This window comes from Esox lucius, chromosome 4 (assembly GCF_011004845.1).
Source record: "Esox lucius isolate fEsoLuc1 chromosome 4, fEsoLuc1.pri, whole genome shotgun sequence".
In the NCBI taxonomy this organism is placed as follows: domain Eukaryota; kingdom Metazoa; phylum Chordata; class Actinopteri; order Esociformes; family Esocidae; genus Esox; species Esox lucius.
Window position 1 is genome coordinate 29,579,734 of NC_047572.1, and position 9,700 is coordinate 29,589,433.

Sequence of the window (9,700 nt, forward strand, 5' to 3'; positions counted from 1 at the left end):
CAGATGTTCTCTGCATCTACATGCCTTCTCTTTTCTACTCGCTTGCTAATAACTCACTTGCTAGCTAAAATAAAATGTGACAAGAGAGAAGCTTATAACTGCAGTGTCCGGTTTCCCCATTATTTATGATGCTTCTCTGGCTTCATACAGAGATACAATTCTAAAACTGTGTGCATGGAAGGTTTCGGAGATCGTTGGGATCACGGGTGAGTAACGTAACGTAAAACATGGTAAATTGCTATTTAAATATTGACAAAGCATTGACTTGGTATTGTAACGGCCGACTGGATGCCGTTGTGTTGACTGTTCTGCACGGCAGTGCAAAGCATCATGGGACTAGGTATTAGTGTTTAAGTGTTTAGTTAAGTGGGTAAATTATGTTCTGTTAGTGTTTTTGTTATGCATTTACGTTACCTAGGCGTTAGTCCTGATAATGTGCTCATGTTTGTTAACATTACCTTTGTTACATTTGTTACTATGACTGAAACACTGAGTTAGATTAATGACCTATGTGTATCGCGTGTGTGTAGCGGTTGAATAAACTTCCAGAGTTCTTTATGTCGTTGTACGTTTTTAGTAGTTGAGCCACGCAAATACTAAACAGTTACTAATATATTCGGAGACGTATGTTTCAACTATGCTGGTTGACTGGTTGCCGCTGGCATAAATTAGGAAGATGCGACCCGACCGTTTGCCAGAGTTTGAGCGTTTTGCGCGTTGAGCAAGCGGATGGTGTGTACGTAGCATTAGATTTCTTCTGTATACGCTCTTAGGAGTTCAAAAGGCAAGCTACATTATGATGAAAAACAATGTGTGAAACAAACCCCGAAAAGAAACACTGTTGCTTTGATCTGCGGATGTTCATTTTGCCGATTATGCTTATTTCCGAGATAAAATGCATGCCTGTATGCGAAAGGCAGGAATTTATGTGTGAACTGAAAATATGTTCATGATGGCAAACTGTAGGTTCATTGCTCAGTTAGAGCAGATACAATTTTAGTTGCATATATAACACAATATTTGCCTAACTGGTTTTTTACTAGGGATGGGGTCATTTGAATTCAAGCAGTCAGTTCTGGAGATCAACAGATACAATGGATAAAAAGGCATTTCTTTTCATTTACTTAAACTGAAACACAGACGTTTTTCAGATTACTTCCTGAGTTAACTGCCTCTAATTACCAACTGGGTGTCCATATTTACGACAAGTTAAATCTGACTTTCTCACTGACCTCGGTCACTTCCAAGTGGAAGTATTAACCTGTCTCAAAATGTCATATTGACTGAGTGTCAGGATGTATGCTTTCATTACCTAGGATTTCAACTTCCAGATGGGGAACTGTTTACTGATCAGGAGATATGGGGTGTGGAAAATGATACTGGTTAAGTGATTATCAAGCACAACTCATTGCTTTCTGTCTTTTCTTTTAGATGAGCAATAAATGTCTAGTCTGTATTCCACAGCTAAACTTCATCACCTCTTCCCTTTTACACGAAGATGCCGTGACAGCCACACGTGTGAGAATACGCTCTCCGAGATTTGAACATCTCCCCCAGTTGTTGGCGGTGGCATGCAATTCATCTGAAATGAGACTTTGTAATTGCAGTTTCTTTCATGTGAGGTGCTGGGATTCTGTGGTGGAGGATAACTCCGCCTCCAGCTGACTCCCACGTGAGGATGCCTCACTCGCTCAGATGTGAGAAAAAACTTCCACCAAATCAAAAATCCAATTTTCAAGTGCATCAACAGCATTAGAGACCATTACAGATTTATTACTTTCATACTTACTTGGGGCCTTTGTTTGCACGCAGAACTTTTAAGTGCTTTTGTTGGGTTGCCCACTCTTTGATCAGATGAAAATCTCACTGTTTGGTGTCAAAACCAATGTTTCATGTGATATTAGTTAAAGATGCGTTCCAGAGATTTTGAGTGATTTCAGCTGGAAGTTCAGAACAACATTTTTCTCAGTTCTTTTCCACCACGTCATCCAATATTTCCCTCCTTCATCCACTGTTTCAAGGCACTGTATGTTACAAACTGTAGAGGAAGTACAAATATATTCTTGGAATTCACATTATCCATTACAAATCCAATTCACACAGCTAATTTTTCATTTTCTGGAGCGTATTATCTTTCATAATTATGCATTCACTGTAAAGTACTGCTTTTCATGTCCAAGGTCTTGGTTTCTTAGCCAACAACTGTCAGCGCACTAGCCCAGACGCCCAATCAACCCCAGGAATCACAAACATTTGGCATGGGATCGGATCATCGGGAATTCAAGGCAGCTTACAAGGACCCCCCAGCCAGGACCGAGTCCGACAGCCAGATGGTACCATCAGCTGTGGCCTCGTCAGAACTAAATATGTCTCCACTCAGCTTCCTTTGTTGTCTAATACCTCCTTGTGTTCCCATCATCCTTTGCCAGATGGATCAAAGGGAATCTCTACATGACGACGCATGACTCAGTCTCCACCTGCGGCTCCATGTGACCACAGCTTTTTCAAATCCCCCGGTCTCGTGTGCACAACTCAGACAACCCGAATGGAATGCTTTGGACTGAAAATGGGGATAAAGGTGGAATTTACTGAGAAGAGATTTCGGACAAGCTCCAATTTTCTTGATATCGCCATTCTCTTATTTACATCGTTGTGATTACCGTTAACAGCCCACCTTTCTTAAATGGGAGAAGATAACATGTATTTTTGGGGTTATTTTTTCATTTGACATTTTTGCAGTATAAAATATGCAGCTTGACTGAAGTGTTTTGGGGCCAATTCCAGTTCATTGACAGTTTGTGTGGTGGTTATGTACTTATGTACATTTGAATGCAAGTACATAGAATTCAGTGTTTCTGAACAAACGGTCCTGATACAAATATTATGGCGTGCTGATATAGTATATGCACAATGTAGACCTGTAAGGTCCATAAACCAAAGTGTAACTGAGTGTGAGAAAGCAAAAATAATTAAATTAAATCTTTTTTTGAATTAGGCACAGCGTTGAAAAGGCAGGCCGCCTGAGCTCCTGCTCACTAATGAGAAGAGGTATTTGGGAAGAGGGGATAAAAGCTTATCTGAGTTAGAGAGCGGAACTCTTCCCTGATGTCAGCCCCCCGGGCGGCACGGATGAATAGCAGCGCTAATGACAGCCACTATTCTGTCAATGGCTCGTCACTCATCATGAATGCTCATGAAAATTTAAAGCACCATATTAAAAGACAGATTGCAACTGGTATATCTTCCTGAGTCCAGATGTGGACCCTTCAGTTTTCCACAAAGGCACTGCAGTTGGCGAGCTACACTGACTGTACACACCTGCTCAATAATTCATCGAAAGTGGTTGTTAATAAATCATAATTTGTAAGTTAGGGATATTCGTCGTTGAAGAAAGTGAGGTTGAATTTCAATTGTCTGAGTATGTCCTTTGGTGTCTTCTACTGTCTTTCTCCATGTCTCCAGCGCCCCCTGGACATTTCCCCCCGATTGACACCAGGTCGACACCAGGGGCAGAATAATCAAGCAAGCATTCTGTTTCTTCCAACACCAAGGGCTGCACTTCACTACAACGTGTTAGGCGGTGTCTTCAGCTTAAAGAGCTCTACATCAAGGATACATAAATATTCAAAGCGATCAAAATGTTCTGCTTTTATATATTCAGCCATAAAATATGCAAAACTATTCATACTGAATTCACACCTGCACATAATATGTTGTATATATTTTTAAGTAAACAAAAAGCATAATGAATGTCATGCAAAATACATTTAAATGCTTTACAAATGTCTGTGCTCTATAGCATGTTTCTTTTAGGCATGTGCAGGTCATAATAATAGTACCAAATGTTGAAAGGCTGAACTACACTCCTTGTGGATTGTCATGTCATACATTTACCTTCATGTTGGACAAAAGAAGAATATCACTGTAGAAAAGGCAAGGAAGAATGTACTAAATAAATGGTATATTAATGGTAGTTAATTGTAACATTAGTAGTTAATTAGGAGATTGTATTGTCATAAGGACTGCTGTACCTCTGCCCACTGGCCAAGGGAAGCAGTGCTCTGAGGAGAAGTTTAGACAAGCAGCAGTCATTAAATGTCCAGTTACTTGTGTCTTACAGTACTGTAGTTGACATCCTTTGTTTGGACAAACAAAGCCTGTGTGTGTCCCTTAGATAGGTGAGTGTGTATATATATATTTTAATTGGGCTATGTTTGTGGACACACAGTAATGTTATTGTGTTATTTCGATATATGCTAATTAGCCGTTTTTACCGCGAATTACTGCAAGCTAGCAACTGTAATGTTGCTAGCTCCATTTTTGTTTTCTAAACTTATTTCTGACCTAGCATTGGATGTACTGTGCAACATTCATACTGAACAGCTATACGCATGTTGCTCTATTAGCTAGGTTATGTGCATGGGAGAAAGATGATTGTGGACTTCAGGAAGCAGCAGAGGGGGGTCATGCCCCCATACACATCGATGGAGCTGAAGTGGAGAGAGTCTCCGACCTCAAGTTCCTCGATGTGTTCATCAAAGATGACCTCACTTGGCAGGCAAGCAAACTCGGCGGTAAAATCTGCCCAAAAGTGACTATACTTCCTGAGGAGACTCAAGAAGTTTGGCATGGCTGCAAAACCTCGCACCAACTTCTACATGTGCACCATAGAGAACATCCTCTCAGGCTGCATTCCTTCCTGGTACGGCATAGGTCACATTAAAAGTTGGAAAAAGTTCTGACAAGATTTATCTTTGTCTCATTCTTTTACATCACAAGAACCTGGCATTTTAACAGGGGTGTGTAGACTTTTTATATCCACTGTACATACCATGAAGTCCATGTTACAAAACTGCTATTTTATATCCTGTTCTGTTTGAACCTTTATTAAACCTCTAAACCCTTTTCAGTCATCCATGCCCTGACCAGCACACGACAGCAAACACATAGAAGAGTAAGAAACCCTAAAATATACAGTTCAACAGGTCCTGACCTACAATCCCATATTACACACAAAACATATATCGGTCAATACTATAAATGTATCATTAGTAAATAAACTAAAGTATTTTTTTTGTGTAAAGTAAATATCTTCTGGATTGAAGTTTGTGTCAACACATCAGCCATCCAACCGGCCAGACAAAGTCCTGCGGATGTCTGAGCTAAAGAAGACGTGACAATCCTCCTGTGCCGTCTTCCAAGCTCATGAAGTGTCTGTGTCCGCCACTCTGTGTCTGGGGAAATAATCAGGAGGATTAATGACACCATAATAACAACACGTTCAAGGGGTCTCCGTTAGTCCCCGGGGTATGGCGGTATCTGTCACAACCCAATGTCCTGTAGGACTCATCCTAATGAGCAAGGACAGTGGCTCACGATCGTATCGCTTTCGCTCTGGGATGTTGTGCAATAGAGATCTCCAGGATCACCGCTCCTCTGCCTCGCCATTATCCTAGCTAGCCACTAATTAGGCCCAACAGGTACTGGGGATTACAGTCAAACGTCAGTCCAAGAGCCCCAACAATTTCAGTTGAGCGCTCATTTCACCTTTGGACACCGGTTGCTTTATGTTGAGGGGCATCTGAACACAACTCATGTGATTTCTAGGTGTCATTATGTTATACATGGCGGTACACTTCCAGGCATATACCTCTAATTATCCCAGCTAATTAGTCTGCCGAGGGTCAGCTGACCTCTGTGGCTTGATACAATGTGTAGACACAATCCACCGACTTCACATTAGTACGCACACACGACAAGAACAAGGTATTCCCATGATAAGGCACTGATGGGGAAATTAGCCTGTCTTGTGGTTTTCCATTGTGCAAATGTCTAGCAGGCAGAAGCTAACCCAGACGTAGGCTAAAGCAGCAGCATGTTAATGTTTCTGGGTAAACGTGGGTTGTTATCAACCTTCTGCATCACAGTTCTGCTTCCCCTAACGGTTTTTAACAAGGTTTGAATATTCATGATCTGAAGACTGAGGTACAATCTCTCCATCAAGTCAGAGGACTAGCAATAGCACAAGACCCCAGAAGCTGATTCTAAGTTCATTCTAATTATCACAATAGAGGTTCACAGATTTTTCGTGTAATCACAGGTTTTGTGCATTGACATGTTTTTTTGTGTGCTGTCAAAGGAGGGCAAATCTGCAACCCAAAAAATTAAGCCTCCACCAAATGTCTTTGCCTAAAGGGTAGCCGGCATTGAAAAATCCCCCCTCATTCCTATTTGGCATATATGTTTCACTCTCCACCTCTCCACCACCTGAGGTGTGATGAACATTCTAGCACAAATTGGTGGCCGTGCGTCACCCAGGTGGGTGTAGCAAAGTGGATGTAGCTAAGTGGTGCTGGATTTCAATGAGTCTCGGTGGCACTATTTAAAAATGCATTGAGTACCTTAGTTGGAGACAGCCACTATATGAATCCAATTCATTATTTTAGTTAGTGGGGGTTCTTAAGGAACTCAGCCGCCCGGCTGAAACCTTTGAATCTGAGACGAGAACAGGCGCCGGCACTCAACTGAAAAGACAAGATGTATGAGAAAATGAATAGCAGCCTGCTAGTCTCTGATCCCATAGTCCTACCATGCTGCCGTTCTGCTCTTGATCAATTAGAATAACTTCACTGTCATGGTACTGCATGAAACACTAAATGTATCTACCGACATTTATCAGAGCATGGTCATTGCATTCTCAAGCCCTAAACAGCATATGTTAGTGCATAGCATTTTCTGCACATTAATGTTTTGGTGTTTATTTTACCGGTTATTTTTCCAGAATTCTACCCACATTGCCACAGAGTGATGGAACCTTTTGTTTTGTCATGTGTGAAGATAGCTAACAAGAAAAATATATAAGAGCTCTAAGCATCTCTGCGGTTTGTTGTATATAGCCACTATACAACAGCTAATTGCTGTGTCCAGGCACTCTGCAATGCGCTGTACCTAATAACAGCTCTATGCCGTGGGCCTGATACCATAAGTTAATCATAAGTTATTACTCCATATAGCAAGTTTTTCGTTAAGAGATTGCTAATGTTTTGAATTAAAGTTTAATTACAGAGGGAAATAGGTTGAAAACCCAGCTGAGTTGCTAGGCCCTAGCGGTATGCCTAGCGGGCAGAGACCTACACGATTTCTGTTGTAGCTTATTCCTGGAGCAGGCCCAGATCAGGGATAATATTTCTGCAAAAACATGGTCTTATTTGTTATCTTGAAAGTCTATCCTTATTTTAGAGACTAGGGGCCTGCCTGCTGTTGAAATCATTTCTCCTCTCTCCTCGGGCAATAGCCCACTCCCATTGGAACACACAGGGGCATCTTGGCTGTGTGCTTCTCAATCCATGCCTCCTTTTCGGGGACCGTTTAAGGAACGGGTCAGAGGGGAGGCACATCCTGCTTTCTCATTTGGTGGGTTTTTGCGGTCAGTTTCAAATACCGACAGTTCGGAACAGGGCGTCCTAATCTTTAAGTATACCGTTGCGCCACCATTCGTAGACGAGCGGCAGGTGAACTACAACAAAGTGGAAGCGTTGCTATTAGTCAGTTAATAAATGCAAATGTGCAAAAATTTAAATATTATAATTCAATCAGTGTATCGTACAAATTTCAAATATCACAACGCAATTGCTACCTATATGAATTAACAGGCAGGTTCATATTTATTTTCTTGGCTAAAACCAATAAGGCTTTAGAGCAGTCGTAATAAATGTATTATTATTGTTATATTCATAAATAGTCCCTATAAAACAAAGTGCTAAGACATCTAGAGTTGTACAGTACACTTGGCCAGCTCACTTTTTACCCAACGGTTACATGTGGACCACGAATTGGCACATTATGTCCCCACCTCACTCCTTGACATTATAATCAGTGGCAGAGCCGTGGGAGCTGTTTTCATGTCATTTAATCCACAGCAGTCTTAATTTAAGAAAAAGGATGTTCAGCAAGTGTGTGGCAAACTATGCTTTTTACATTTCTGGTCGTCGGCCAAAGACCTGCCCACATCTAACCTGTCGGGTGCTTCGCAATCGACAGAATGGCGTCACACTGTCTTATATCCTATTTATTTCTCAGTCGAAAAAGAAAGGGAGAAACCCACTCATTCCCGTGCCTTTGTGACCCCCTCCCACACTCCTCCTGGCTGCTGTGACTGAGTTTGTTTAATTGAAGTGCTAAATCTTTTCGGGGGAACTAAGATATATCACGTTCATTTCACTGTGTGGAGCTTTTCTCCGAGAGGGATGTATCAAACACAGCGATGTATCAAAATCTGTACAGCATGTTAATAACTGTGTGTGTGTGTGTGCGTGTGTGTGTGGAGTCTAAATCCATCTGTACTTTCATTATTTGCATTCTGTCAGGTGAGTTAACTGGGACCCCCTCTGTCATTTATAGCAATGGCCTGGGGTTTCACATGTTTACAAATAGAGATTGGGGACAACAGTAGTGATCATCTGAGTTTCTCAGTGGACTACAACTCCCAATCATGTAGTTGCACAGTGCTAACCCAAGCTTGACAAAGCTAATGTCTTTATATATATATAGCAGTACAACAGTTAGTCTGATGTACTGAATGCCCTGTAGAAGGTTCTCAGCGTGTGTACTGAATCATTTGGTAACTGGCAGAAGTTACATCCCATTTGTCAGTGTACAGCTCCCCTGCTGTCCTAAGAAACGCCAAGGGACCTAGCCTTCTAAATGAATGTTGTTTTCATTTGCTGTGTGGTGTGCATATTTTAAAAGAGCCCTTTGTGGAGGAAAACTATGAGGTATTGGCTTGTGTGGCAATTACAGCAAAACATGATATATTCTGTGGTTGGACTGGTGTCATCGAATAATCCCATATACAATATTTTATTGTTTGCTCTTTATAAGCAGAGGGCATAACAGTCCTACTGGAAACATACATAGTTCGTACCTTTATTACATTAACAATTCATGCAGCCATCCCATTGCATGTTGCTTGAAAAAGTTGGAATCCCTCGGGTGTTGATTCATATTTATTCATGATGTGGGCTGGTGAGAACATTTCTTTCTCCACCAGATCTCATCAACTTGAATTAAGTTGGAGACTGTGCGCTCTGAGCAAAAGGTCATACCAACGTCAATCACAGCTAATAATATTGAACATCCTCTGCACATATATATATATGTATTTATTTAGTATATTTGTATTTTTATGTTGATTTATATTTTTTTAAATACATACATATATATATATATATATATATATATATATATATAGATGCATTTTTTCGTATTTACTTAGTTGGGAAAAACCCATTGAGAGCAAGTTTTTTGCAATTGTGTACTGTATACATAATACATGTTTGGCAAAAATAAAATACAACATTTGCACGCACACAAACATAAACAACAATATCTCAGAAAGCAACTGTTCAACTATGCATCCAAATGCAGGCATATTTGTCTTCAAGAAAACGTCAGTGCCAATGCTTTAAATTCAGTTAACTCTAAACTGATTGGCTCAATCTGTAATTACTCATGAATGCCTCATTGACAAAGCATTACCTGTTTATATCCCTGGACTTTGTCCTTGACACAGTGGTCACCATGCACAAAATGAACCACTACATATCATGGTAAAGACAAGCTCCTCAGCCCAGGTTTAATAACTTTATATACAATAGGCAGTGTACTAACAAACCAAGATATTGTGCTTGAAAGGCTTGCT

The 9,700-nt window shown here is 40.7% G+C and overlaps 1 long non-coding RNA gene across 1 annotated transcript; it reads left to right on the plus strand.

Annotated features, from left to right (window-relative positions):
- The first annotated feature begins 1,403 nt into the window (after positions 1 to 1,403).
- LOC105028003 lies at positions 1,404 to 3,817 on the plus strand. The gene is made up of 4 exons (XR_004575673.1): positions 1,404 to 1,518; positions 1,608 to 1,697; positions 2,181 to 2,333; positions 2,430 to 3,817. It is a non-coding gene; the product is annotated as an uncharacterized LOC105028003 (long non-coding RNA).
- The last annotated feature ends 5,883 nt before the right edge of the window (positions 3,818 to 9,700 follow it).